This window comes from Choloepus didactylus, chromosome 6 (assembly GCF_015220235.1).
Source record: "Choloepus didactylus isolate mChoDid1 chromosome 6, mChoDid1.pri, whole genome shotgun sequence".
NCBI classification, from domain to species: Eukaryota; Metazoa; Chordata; class Mammalia; order Pilosa; family Megalonychidae; genus Choloepus; species Choloepus didactylus.
The window spans coordinates 24435011-24449437 of NC_051312.1; the positions used below are offsets into that span (position 1 = coordinate 24435011).

Sequence of the window (14427 nt, forward strand, 5' to 3'; positions counted from 1 at the left end):
TATTTCCATATATTCTACTGGTTGTTTTTTTGAACTTTCAATTTCTGCCTTACATATGCCCAGTGCTTTCTTTACAGCCTCTATCTATTTTGTGAAATATTCTCTAAACTTTTTGAATTGATTTAACATTAGTTGTTTAAATTCCTGTATCTCAGTTGAAGTGTATATTTGTTCCTTTGACTGGGTCATAGCTTATTTTTTCTTAGTGTAGGTTATAGTTTTCTGTTGTCTAGTCATCTGACCTCCTAGGCCACCCCAATCAGGTTTTCCCAGATGAGAACAGGTTCAGGTCACAGAAGGAGGAAATATTCAGTATCTGGTTTCCCTGATGGTTTTTCTTAGAGAAATAATACACCTGTGCTTTTCTGCTTGGCAGGTGCAGCCTGTCACTGCCTGTGTAAGAGGGTGTGGCCTGTGGCTCTCCTACCCCAGGCTTTGGAATCTGGTTCTGGAAAGGTGGGCAGTAGAGCTGGGCCCCTTCCTTTCCTCTTGGGAAGCTATGCCTCTTCAAGAGAGGTCACTGCATATCAATAATTTTTTTTCTCTGACTCTGCTGATCCAAGTGTTTTGATTTTGAAATGGCTGAGGCTGTATTACTGCAAAATGCTGCAGGCTGGAAGTGGCTGTGGTTTTCTCCACAGAGAGAGAAAGGGACAGAAAAGCTCCCAGGTTCACCCATCAGCCTCTGGGCTCTCAGTCCTGAGACAGATATGTCCCCCGACTCTCCCAAGGTCAGTTGTCACCAAAAGCCTCTGTCTGCTTGTTGAGGATTCACTGTCTGTATTGAGCAGTTAACATTAAAACCCCAGTTGGAGCTGTGTTGAGAGAGTGCTGCTTTCTAGCATTGTGAGGCTTCTGTGAGGGAGGGGCTCTTGGCTCTTGGCTCTCAGTGTGGGTGCACAGTTTTACTTACTGATTTTATGCTGCAGTCTCGGGCATTCCTCCCAATTCAGGTTGGTGGATGATGAGTGGACAGTTGTGATTGTCTCCCAGCAGTTATTCCAGATTATTTACTAGTTTTTGTTCATTTATGAATTGTTCTGTGGGGGACTAACAGTCTTCCACTCCTCTCTATGTTGCCATCTTAGGTCCTCCCCCTGCTTCTCTTTTAATATAGGCATTTAAGGCAATAAATTTCCCTCTCAGCCCCACCTTTGTTGCATCCCATAAGTTTTGATATGTTGTGTTTTCATTGTCATTTGTCTCAAGGTATTTACTAATTTCTCCTATAATTTCTTCCTTTACCCACTGGTTTTCTATAAGTGTGTTGTTTAGTCTCCATATACTTGTGAATTTTTCAATCTTCTGCCTGTTATTTGTTTCCAACTTCATTCCATTATGATCTGAGATAGTGTTTATTATAATCTCACAAATTTTAAATTTTTGAGGCTTGGTTTGTGACCCAGCATGTTGTCTATCCTAGAAAATGTACTATGAGCACTCAAGAAGAATGTGTATCCTGTTGTTGTGGGATGTAGTGTTCTATAAATATCTGTCAAGTCCAATTCATTTATAATATAATTCAACATCTCTGTTTCATTGGTGATCCTCTGTCTAGATGTTCTATCCATTGATGAGAGCAGTTTATTGAAGTCTCCAACTATTATTGTGGAATTATCTAGTTCTCCTTTCAGTGTTCTCAGTGTCTGCCTCACGAACTTTGGGGCATTCTGGCTTGGTGCATAAATGTTTATGATTTTTATGTTTTCTTTTTGAATTGACTCTTTTATTAATATATAGTGCCCTTCTTTGTCTCCTTTAATTGTTTTAATTTTGAAGTCTACTTTGTCTGATATTAATAAAGCTACTCCCACTTTTTTCTGTTTGCTGTTTGCATGAAATATCTTTTTCAACCTTTCACTTTCAGCCTAGTTTTTTCCTTGTGTCTAAGATGAGTTTCTTGTAGATGGCATATAGATGGGTCCTGTTTTCTAATCCATTCTGCCAGTCTGTGTCTTTTTATTGAGGAGTTTAATCCATTAACATTTAGTGTTATTACTGTAAGGGCAGTACTTTCTTCTATTATTTTGTCTTTTGGGTTTTATATGTCATGTCTTATATTTCTTCTCTCTCTTTTTACCCTTCCTGATAATCTTCATTTCTACACTCTTCTCCAAACCTCTTTCTCCTATCAGCCTGTAGCACTCCCTTTAGCATTTCCTGTCATGCTGGTCTCATATTCATGAACTCTATCAGTGTCTGTTTGTCTGAAAATATTTTAATCTCTTCCTCATTTTTGAAGGACAGTTTTGCTGGATATAGAACTCTTGGTTGGCAGTTCTTCTCTTTCAGTATGTTAAACATATCATACCACTCTCTTCTCACCTCCATGGTTCCTTCAGAGAAATCTGTGCATAGTCTTATTGAGCTTCCCTTGTATGTGGATTGCTTTTCTCTTGTTGCTTTCAGAATTTTCTTTTTGTCTTTAACATTGGACAAGCTGATCAGTAACTGTCTTTGAGTAAGTCTATTGGTGTCTATTCTGTTTGGGGTATGCTGTACTTCTTGAATCTCTAATTTTCTGTCTTTCATAAGAGTTGGGAAATTTTCAGTGATTATTTCTTCTATTATTCTTTCTGCCTCTTTTCCCCTCTCTTCTCCCTCTGGGAAACCCATAACACATATGTTTGTGTTTCTCATGTTGTCACTCAGTTCCCTAAGACCCTGCTCTTACTTTTCCATTTTTTTCACCATCTGTTCTTTCATGTCTGTGAATTCAGATGTCTGATCTTCCAATTCACTGACCCTTTCTTCTGCCTGTTCAAATCTACTATTGTATCTCTCTTTTGTCTTTTTCATCTCCTCCATTATGCTCTTCATTTCCATAAGTTTTCTCATTTGTTTTATTCAAGTTTATGATTTCTTCCTTATGGTCATTCAGTGTCCTTCTTATATCCTTCATCTCTTTTGCTATGTCTTCCCTCAGTTCATTGACCTGATTTTTTAATTGATTTAGATTTGTTTGAATATCTCTAACTAGTTCTTCCTTTAGCTCATTGAATTTATTAACAATATTTGCTTCAACTCCTGTATCTCAGTTGAACTATTAGTTTGTTTCTTTGGCTGATCCATATTTTCATGTTTCCTAGTATGGCTCATTATCTTAAGCTGTCTAGGCATCTGACTTTCTTGATTAGTTTATTGTGGAGTTTGTTTTCACTCTTTTACCTAGGATTTTCTTGTTGGTTGGCTTTGTTCTCTAACCTTTGGTGTTTAGTTCAGCTTATTCTAGACTTTTAACTTAGTTGATCAGAGTTTTTTACCTCTTGTTTTTCTCTTTCTTGCCCTGCCTCTATGTAGCCTTTTTGTGTGGTGACCTCCTCAGATATTGTCAGTGCCAGTCAGAGTTTCCTAGTCCAGAGAGGCCCAGGTCTTGGGAGGAGGCTATGGAGTTTCCTTGAAAATGAGACCCTTCTGTGAAGCCTTTAGACTCTGTGCTTCTTCAATGCTTTCCAGCAGGTGACACTTGCCAGCCCATAGTTCCCCAACAATATAAGGACATGGGGAGCCTTTAGTTCTCCAGGTGACCCTAACCCAAACTGTGACCTGGCTGACTGAAGCTAGTTAATGAATTCCAAACCCTGGGATCCGAGTTCCCAAAGTGGCTGGAAAGTTACAGTGTTTAGTGAATTTTCTCCACAGCTAGTCTTATTGCTTTGTCTCTCAGAGCTATCTTAGCTCTGCTCTTGCCTGGGCCCAAATTGCAAGTCTTTGAGGCTTTCTGTAGTGGGCTTCTTAGAGTACTTGTTTTAGAAAAAGAGAAAAGAGAGAGAGAGAAAAAAATGAAGGTCCCATTATGGATGATTTAGGGTCTTGGAGATCTAATGGGCTATTGAAATGCTAAAAGACCAGGAGTTGAGGGTGATTAAGGAGCAATCAAGAGAGCAGAGAAGCTGGCTTTTGAGACAAATGCTCTCCCTCCCTGGATTTGCATATGTGTCTGATTCTGTATGAGCCCTGGCCTTTCCCATATTATGTTTACCTGACTCCAAAAAGTCAGTTTTTATTTTGTTTTCTATTTTTTGCTGTTTTGCTAGCCCTATCTCCTCTCTGCTAGGCTGACTGCTCCCAGATTTTCTGGTGTCTTCTCTCAGTTTGCTCTCAGTATGGTTGCAGCCTTTGTTCTCCCTCCTTGTTCCCAGCATGGATGGCCCCTCCTCCCTTGGGATTGTGCCTGGCAGGAAGGGGCATGGTACCCCTGGCCATGGAACTTACAGATTTCACTGACCTCATCTGTTCCACACATTCATGGGTGTTGTATGAAGTTTATCCAATCCCAAATTCCTCTGTGATGTAGGGTCCACACAGTTCCTGGCTTTCTACCAACTGCCCAGGAGGAGTAACTACAACCTAGACCTCACCACTCCACCATCTTGCCCTCATATATTTTTGCAAAGATGTGACTGTAAACTCCCTTAAAATGTGATATATCCTCATAGTACACTATTTGCACATTAAAAACACAGGTAGGTTTTTGACTGGAATATATTTTTAACTCAAGTGTTTGCAGAGTAACTGTTTCAAAGATCTTGTGTAATATCTTTGTAATTTACAGAGATCTCTAGAATTATTCTTGTAGTTTATTAGTTTCTTTGTGAAAAGACATATGAGTTCATTTATTTTAACTCCAAGATCAAAAACTGGTCTTGAACTGAGATATTTTGTTATGACTGCCTGATGCACTCTGGGTTCCTGGGAACAGACACTGATGGAGTGTAAGTGTAAGATGGGACTGTGCACCCTTCACTTCATCCTTTGCATTAGCAGTGCCTGGGAGGTTTGAAGATGTGACCACTGGACTCTCCAGACATTTATTAAGATGAACCCTAGTTTTTCTCTGCTTTGTATAAAAGTTCACTCAGCATTCAAAACCAAACTCAAATTAATTTTTAAGTAGAATTCAGAGCAAATAACTCTCATTCTAATTTTACTTGAGGATTCCTTAATAATGGCAGCTTTTGTTTCCAAGCACTAAGTGATACCTGGCCCCCAAGAGACACATGCAAATGTTATTTCTGGTTTTGGATGGAAGCCTCTGGAACACTAAAACAGAAGACACAGCAGCACACACACCCAGCCAAGGGAACCCACTGTTCCAGGACCCAGAGAACCCCCAGGAGAAGTACCTGGCAGGATTGGCACCCAAAGTCCAGAGACATGTAGGAAGGCCAGTAATGCTGGGCAGAAGTTCTGTGTGTCATGCTTATTCCACCATCAGGTGAGGAGTCATGAACAATGAGCACTGTTCCCAAGCATTGACCCAGCTCAGGGCTCCTCCAAGGACCCCACAGGGACTGAATCTGCAGGGATGCACATGGCTACCCTTTCCATGTGGCATTCACTGGCCCTGGGCCACATGCAGGGCTTGATATGTCCACTGCTGGGCAAGGAAGAAAATGCTCCAGAAAAGTGTTAGCCAGGGTCCAACCTTGCTTTTAGCTACCCATGTGGCTGTGAGCTAAGCTGTATGCATCTCTGTTTCTTCATTTGTAAAAGTTCGCTGAGATCAGAGTGCTCAGCTCAGGCTACCCAGTGGGATCGCTTGAGGAGCTTCCAGAAGTGGCCTGTGCCTCAGCCAGCCTGGACCCATCAAATACCAATGTGGTGTATATGCAAAATTTTGTTTTTAATCCTAGGTGATTTTAATGTCCAGGCAGTGTGGAGAGCCACTGGAGTAGATGATATTCACAGCCCTTCAGGTGTGTGGGATCCTGGGTTCAGCATGGACCACAGAAACTGTCCACACCATGACCCAAGCTTCCCTAAGATACAGTGGTCATGGGCTTTCCTCTGATGAAAGTTCTGCTAAACCTTTTGCTGTTTTGGGCAGTGCTTTCAGAACTTTGATGCCATCTTCTGTCTCAGATACACCAGATGTGCTTAGCATTGTCATTCTTAAATGATTCCTTGGAACTTAGGTGGCTTTGGTTTGAAGAAAATGACAAACCATTTGGGCAAGGGGCATCCTTAACTCCTGCCCAGCTGCCCTAGGGAGATGAGATGAGGGGACCAGCTCTGGTGCTGCTGCTGTCCTTAAGTGTGCACCACTGGCATTTCCTTTAGGACCTGGCATTTAGGGGAAATGGCCCTGGGCTGTAAGTGGTGGCCAGGTTTGTTCTTGGAGGGCTGAGTGTTTATATGAAGGTGGCCCCAGAGAAGAGAATTTGCACAACACTGCCTGAAAGGGGATGGTATTTCTGAACTTTGGTTTTCATCTCTAGCTCCTTTTCTGAGGCACCATTTTGGACCTTGAAGACCCAGGTTTCATGTTCACAGAGGAAAGGAGCTGGTTAGATTCCATTAAATGGCTCAGAAGTGAAACCCTCTCTGTTAACAGGAATTTAAAGGCAGATGACCTTCCAGCTTGTGTTCAGAGAAAGAGGTTAAGGTCAGACACTTAGACATAGTGTGTCTGTGGAATCCCCTGCCTCAGTGTACCACAGCACAGTGTCCCTCTTTGGTCATTCTACTGAGAGAAGACTCCAGGTCACTAGACATCTGCTCACAGGAGTCTTCAATGTTTCACTGCTGTGGCTACCTTCAGAATTCTCTAGGACTTGGCTGTATTTTGCTGTTTGGGTTAGCCTATTATAATAGGTGGATTTGATTTCCAAGCTGCAGTGTTGCAGCATCTTCCACCTGCAGACATTCAGTGTGGACCTCCTGCCTGTGTGAAGCACTGCAGGGCCTTTCCCACATGTGGGTCATGTCAGGGGATCCCCCAGGTCCCCTGTACTATCTCTGAGGATTGCACAGTCACTCAGAACTGTGTTGCATGGGGGTTGCTTAGCCTGCACCCAGCTGAACCAAGCCCTGGAGGACTGAGAGAGATCCACTCCTTTCAACATTTGAATTTTCCAGGTCTCAGCAGGAAAAAACAGGATGTTACCACAAATAAGTGTGTTCTCAAGTGTTCTGGCAGGATGGATATTCCTAGGAATGGCTATTTGTGTGTTGTGAGGGTAAGGGAATGGGGTGGAGTTCAGAAATCAGTCCCAAAGCTGATTTGGATCCTGTGTGACTAGGGACAAAGCTGAGAATGGCTCTTATAGTTAATCCTGACCTTTGGAAATAAAAATCATTTTCAGCAGTGTTCACCAAAACCAAAACCAAAACAAAAAAAAAAAAAAATAGATAATGCAATTTATTTCCTAAATTTATTTCCTAAAAGCAATATAAATTTCATCTTACCAATACAACTACTTTTAATATTGTCAGAATTCTTATCTTTGCAAATTAAAAGGTACAAATAGGTATTTTGCTATCATTTTAATTTTCAGTTCCATTATGATAGTAATGTTGAGAATCCTTCAAAGTTCTTAGCCTTATGATTTGCCGTTTTTGGTAATGTCTGGTCTGTTTCTCTTCATATTGTTGATTATATGTGTTTTTACTATATTGTTGATACAAATCCTATATTAATTTTCAGTGTTACAATCATTTTCATAGATACAGATTCTTAGTTTAGTATGCTTGAATGTATCTAGTTTTTTATCCTTACATTTAAAACTTCATTTACGAGGAGGTATGAAACTAGAGTTTAAAAGTTTGTTTCAAACATTACATGTCTAATCCATTTGGCATGTTATAAAAAATGTTTGGCAGCTCCTGATTTGAAGCTTTAGAGGTCTTCAGGAAAAGTGTTCTCCTTGGTATTGCCAAAGATTCAACTTGGTGTTTTTCCAGCACACTTAGTCTCACTCCATAGGATCTTTCAAATCTTCAGGCCCAATTGGGAGCTGCTCTCATACTAAAGCTTGGACATGCTTTGGAGCTTTCTTTTGTTCTAGATCCCAACTTTCAAGCCCTCCAGTAAATGGGTTTGAGCAGCATTCTCAAATGTGTTATATGCTGCCTTTAAAAAGTAGTGGTGCCCACCAACCATTGTGTGTCTTTCATAGTGATAGGAATTTCCAGCCCTAATATGTAATTTGATATCAAATATTTAATACTGAAACAAAACTAGGGAGTTTCCCTTTTAGTAGCTTCATGCCTGATATGGTAGAGCCAGTGGCTTCACAAATTGTTACAGTGTCAGTATTTCTGGGGAAGCTTTTGAAAGTTCCCCATTTTAGATGTTCAGATACCAAATCCCTAGGAACAGCTCTCAGAGATCTGTTCCTAAAAAAGTGTCCAGGTGATATGTTTGCAATCAGTACAGATTGATATTTGAATAATATGGACACTGTCCATGTGATCACTTCTTTTGTATATTACTTGCTAAATAGCTACTGAGGGTAAATCTCAACAATAAGTGCAATGTGGACTATGAAGCTTGATTCCTGGGGTCTACTGGAGTGTACTTAAATACATGCCTACATCAGGCCTCTTAGAACCTTTGGCAATTAATGATGAGACCATTGGCTTCTGCTGCTTATTACCTCATTGTTTGTAATTTTCTTGCAATTTCTGGGCCATTTGCAGCAGAATGTAGCCACAAATTTGACATGGTTTGTGTATCTTCCAAAGTTGAATTCTAGAAAAGAGAAACATACAAGTTATTTCAAGCAGAAGATTTTCTAGAGAGAAGTTTAAAGTTAAAAATATTTGCAGTTGATGGAAAAATAGGCATTAGGAACACATCAAGAATTCAGGGATTCAGAGGTCAGGAATCTGCCTCTCACTTTCTGAACCCAATGAATAGATCCTGGAATCCCCAGTCTGGTGATGAAACCACATCTAACCACTCATGTCTCTACTGTTTTTTCACACTAAAGATGACACTATTTGGCTGACTTCTACATTCCAAATCTCCCATGAGTGAATCTGATTTCCATCCATAATGATAGGTGCAAGGACATCTGTAAATGTGTGTCTGAATGTTCTAACTTCATCAATTAGAAGTAGGGTGGAAAGGAATTTAAAAGGGACATTTCTATTACAGTTCACCAGTGGACTTATGAGGGGTATCAGTAAATGTTCAAATCTGCACTAAATAAATGAATGAAAGAAAAAATGATTCATTTACACTTGATCTATATTTTTCTTTCTCCTTCTGGACCCAAATAGCCTAAAAAATGTGATTGATGATTTATGAAATAGGGTGTAATTATTAAACTTCAGATCTCCCTATTTTATAGTGGTAGAAAGAACACTCTCTTTAATATAGGCAAAAAACTGCTAATGAATCTCAAGCCAGAACCTACCACAACTGACTCCACCTGCAAATAAGCCCCATAGATTTGGCTAGTTTTGTTTATTTGTTGGAAAGCCCATTTCCTTGGGGTTTCCTTTTTGTCATTATTGAATGCAAAGTGCTGTGACTCCTATTCCTATGTTTAACCTTGAATGTTTACACTTTTACATGAAGAAAAGTTATTCTTAAGTGGAACATAGCTTTCCTCCTACAGTGCTTGAGTCCATCTTAATTCTACTTTTCTAATGACCCCCCAGCAGTGTCTGGAGTTTGTTGGCTTTGAAGGTACTTGGACCCATCCTGAGGGTGAAGGTACTTTTCTTTTAAAATAAAGAATGTTTATGGAGGGGAGTCTACAGTCTACATTGACTTCAGGTTATTTTTGTCTCTTTTGTTAGAATTTATGAGGGATATCATATTGAAAAACTTATCTTTTACTCTTGCCCAATTATCCTCATATTGTTACATATAAGTACTTTTTTTGGTACTTCATTAATCCACCTGGTATTATTTTGATGGGAAACTTCTTTTTCAATCAGTTATCATGGCATCTATAATATTTAGGTGGGGTTTTCTATTGCATGCCCTCAACCTACTTGCAAAAGTTTTTCTGTCAACATTATTTTCTTCTGATTTAGAGGGCTCATGGCCTACATTGGAGTTCTCAGTGATTTTCTGCAGTTTAAACCACCTGATGTAAAATGATTAGAATATAGCTCATAAATGGATGACCACTTTTTAGTATTTTAGATCCATTTACATTCCAGATTCTCTATCTCTATTGGAGAAAGAAAAAGCTGTTTCACCACTTCCATTTTCCCTAAGCAAGAAAGAGTTAGATTCAGATCAAAGAGGGTAACTAATGAGATAAGTCAGGGTTTTCAAGTATTACGAATAGTCATTAACATGGGCATATTGTGTAGAAATTAATCTGAGTCTTAAAATGCTTGTTACAGTAATAAATTTATTTTACATTTATGTTTGTGTAAAATCTGGAGAGCATTTAAAGAGCTGCATGGTAGATGATTAAAGCAACTTGTAGTAAATGGAAAGTAATGAAGTTTTAATACTCACTACTTCATAATATTTAACATTTTTGTATATAAATAAACATGTCTGTATTCCTTAATAATATGTTTGAAATTTATTTGATGTATTAAATACTTTGAAAAAATTTTATATTCTTTATAAATTTAGATAGCCTTGATAAAGCTCTTCTTCCCAGGTAGTGTCATGTAAATTTCTCAACTTATTCTAGGACAAATGAGTTCCAGGACATGTTTACTGTGTTTCCCCATTCTAATATCTTTTCTTTTTAGAGATGAATCAATGATCTAAGAGGAGAACTTGTTCTCAATTTCAGAATAATTAAATTGTATGTATTCATGTCTATTGGATGCTTTGAGTTGCTGAATTTTAATAATTAGGGTGCAGTCTGGAAGACCTTCTCCCCTTTTACTTTAAGAGCTTCTTTTACTTCCTTAGTTCTCAAGCTATAAATCAGGGGGTTCAACATGGGAATCACCATTCCATAAAATACAGAGGTAAATTTCATATTCTCCTGCAAATTTTTAGAATGAGGCTGTAAGTACATGTAACTGAGTGTTCCAAAAAAATAGTGACTGCTGTCAGGTGGGAGGCACATGTAGAGAAGCCTTTTTCCTCCCTGCAGTACAATGCACTTCTAGGATCAAAGACAGGTTGAATATGTAAGAGAAGATGATAAGTAATATAGTGAATGTCAAGTTAAATACCACAAAGGCAAGTAGCATGAGGTTGATGCTAATGTTGGAGCAGGATAGGGCAAGAATCGGGGGAGCATCACAAAAAAAAGTGGTTTATGGTGTGGGACTTGCAATAGGACAGTGAAAACATTAAACCTGCATGTACAGAAGAATTTATTGAGCTTATTATATATGAACCAGCTACCAGTAGGATGCATACTGCATGGGACATGACTGTGGAATAGCAAAGTGGTTTAGAGATAGCTACATAATGGTCCACTGCCATAGCAGCCAGGAGGTAACAGTCATTTGTACCAAATGTTCCATAAACACATCCTTGCATTACACATCCCACAAATGAAATTGATTTATTTTCTGATATGAGGTTTTGCAAGGCTTAGGAGTGATTGCAGTGGTATAACAAATATCAACAAATGCCAAATGTTGTAGGAAAAAGTACATGGGTGTTTGAAGTCTGGAATTGGTTTTGATGAGTAGGATTATTCCAACATTACCCACCACAGAGGTCATGTGCATCAGTAGAAATACAATGAAAAGGTCATGCTGAAACCTGTGTTGGGCAGCAAATCCCAGAAGAAAGAATTCAGTCACTTCAGTCTCATTTCCATGTGTCATGGCTGCCAGTGTCTAAGACTGTCCAAGAAAAGAAGGAGATGCTTGTAATATCTCAAAATTAAAATACTCTTAAGTTTCACTTCACTTCACTTTTTTGACTTGAATTTTTATGGCAAACATTCATAGTTGGGTTATTGCTTTTCAGACATCTTTTGCTCTTTCTTTGATTTGAAATTGCTGAGTAAGCAGTTACAGTTTAGTAATTGATTCATTTTCAAAATTAGGAAGATTTTCAAAGAATAAGACTGACTTTTAATTTGTGTGGTTTTAAGAAACATAGATGAAACAATCTCCCTACCATGTTAAACACATATCCATACTTACATCAATTAATATGCAAATATGATTACATACCATTTCAGCAACTTATATTCTTTCTCAGGTATTTGCTACCTTAATCCTGGTCCAAGTTCTTTACAGTAGTAGTCTTAGTGAAAGAGGAATTTTTTCTGACATATCTTCAAGGGTCACATGTGTTTCAAGGCCCTCCCCTGCCAATGAGAACCAATTCCCAAAAAGTTTTCAGTTCCTTTTTTCCTCATCTTTTGAGTGAATATTGCACTACAGAAACTTTGGAAGCCTTATTTTAGATTATCTAGAAGATATATAGGATTCCCAGTTAAATTTGAATTTCAGATACACCACAAATAATTTTTTTATGTGTAAGTGTGGCCTAACTTCTGCATGGGATACTTATAGTCAAAAATTACTTACTATTTCTTGAAATTCATAATTAACTAGTCCCCGTGCTCTTAGCAAGTGGCAACACTACATGTATTACTGTGGCTCTCTCTTGCTTGCTGGGTTCCTGAAAGCCCATGGACCAGAGTCTCCTTCCTGCAAGCCCTTCCACCAATGGTTTTTTAGCATACTATTTTTTTAAATTAGTTGTATGTTTGCAGCAATGTATGTGAAAAATGCAGTGCACCCATACAGCCCCCGAATGTTCACACTTTGAGTTATTTGCTGCCTATGTCAAAGTGATGAAAGAATATTAAATAATTACTATTAACTATAGTCTGTAGCTTACATTAGGTGTATTTTCCCCATATGGCACCCAAGTATTAACACTTTGCACTAGTATTGTACATTTGGTATATTTCATGAAAGAACACTTGTATTTGCAGTACTAACCACAGGCATCATTCACAGCAAGGTTCTCTTGTTATATGGTCTCATGTTTTCTCTTAAAAATTTCCTTCTAGTAACTTATATGACCAAAACTTCCCCAATTCAGCACTCTTAATTACACTTACCATAATGTGCTACCATAACCACTATCCATTTCCAAATATTTAATTTCAACCTAAATAGAAATTCTGCACAAATTATATCAGCTCCCTAGTTTCTTTCTCCATTCAACTCCCAGTAACTTAAATTCTAGATTCTAATTCTATGAGTTTTGCTTAATATATTTAGCTGGTATCAGTGAGATCACACAATATTTTTCCTTGTGTGTCATGCTTATTTCACTCAACATAATGTCCTCATCATTCACGCATGTTGTTGCATGCATCAGTACTTCATTCCTCCTTATAGCAGAATAATATTCCATAATGTGTTTATAGACCAGAGTTTGTGTATTCAATCATTGGTTGATGGGCAATTGATTTGCTTCCATTTTTGACAGTTCTGAATAATGTTGATAAAAATTATGGAATGCTTCATAATAGGTGTGCCATCCTTGTGAAGGGGCCATTATAACCTTCTTGGTGTCATTCCAATTTAGTATATCTGCTCCAGAAAAAAAAACCCTCTGTTTGATTTGATGTAATTGGAAACAAGTATTGTGATAAGTCATTGAGATGTGGGGTTTATTTGTTACAGTAGCTAGTCTTATTTTAAGCAATTCTCATTAAAATTATTAACTTGAGCCTCCTATGACATGTAATTTGTAATACTGCTAAGACAAGATTAATGTTCTGTGAGTTGTGAGTCTGTTTCATGTCTCAGAATGCTCCATTTAGTAAAACAAAGAAAAAAGTGGGGTGTAATTGATATATTTCAAAGGGCTTTCTTGTTTTTCCTCTCTTCATTGTGGAATATTGTAATATTTGTGAAATTGGGCATATATGATATTAAGCATTTAAAGGACATCTCCAAACCTAATCAGTACAACTGGCAAAAAGCATCACCCAGAGGTAGGTATCTGGAAGTGTGGTTGCAAATTTTGCAGCTAAATGAGTATTTTCCTGTTCAAAGTGCTCTGGATACAGAATATTTATTGCCAGCAGTAATATTTTACCAAATAGTGTTTGAGAATTCTTATTTATTTGTTGTTTTCAAAATCTGAACTCTCTTCTTGAATATGTCAGTAGCGCCATTGTTTAATCCTTGAGAGGTATTCAAAGCAAATGAGAATAAAAAGGCAGCATTACTTTTGAATACTTCTTCAACCTTCTGCCCCATGATGAGTAATGTGAAGATCATGAGAAAACCCAGATTACAAAGCACCTGGAAATGTAAGATAAAATATAGCAAAGATGATTGTAAAATTGTCCAAAATTCACAACCAGGTAAGAAAATACTTATCAACTGCACATTGAAAAGGAACCTGCAAACCAGTGTGGAGGTCCTAGCATGAGGCTTGGGCTGCAAGAAGAACTTTTTCTGTCACTGAAATTAAGACCTTGGTTTAAAGAGCTGAGTGGGGATATAGAATGATCCTCATATATACAGAGTGTATGGATGCTAATATGGTGTAGATCCTTGAGGGCTACTATCTCAGTGAAGAATAATTTAGAAGAAATTTCTAATGTATGACAATACAATGGCAGTAATGATATGACAAATGTACACACTTTGAGCACACATTTTGAAGGGGTACTTGTATTTCAATATGAGTGCAGGTGAGTTTGATAAGGAAAATGGCCCCAAAAGGCAACAAGCTCAGCAAAATAAAACAGATATAATTAAATGAAGCTTCATCTC

The 14427-nt window shown here is 38.2% G+C and overlaps 1 non-coding gene across 1 annotated transcript; it reads right to left on the minus strand.

Annotated features, from left to right (window-relative positions):
* Positions 1–13144: 13144 nt before the first annotated feature.
* Positions 13145–13246, minus strand: LOC119538897. Its single transcript, XR_005217683.1, has one exon. It is a non-coding gene; the product is annotated as a U6 spliceosomal RNA (small nuclear RNA).
* Positions 13247–14427: the final 1181 nt, after the last annotated feature.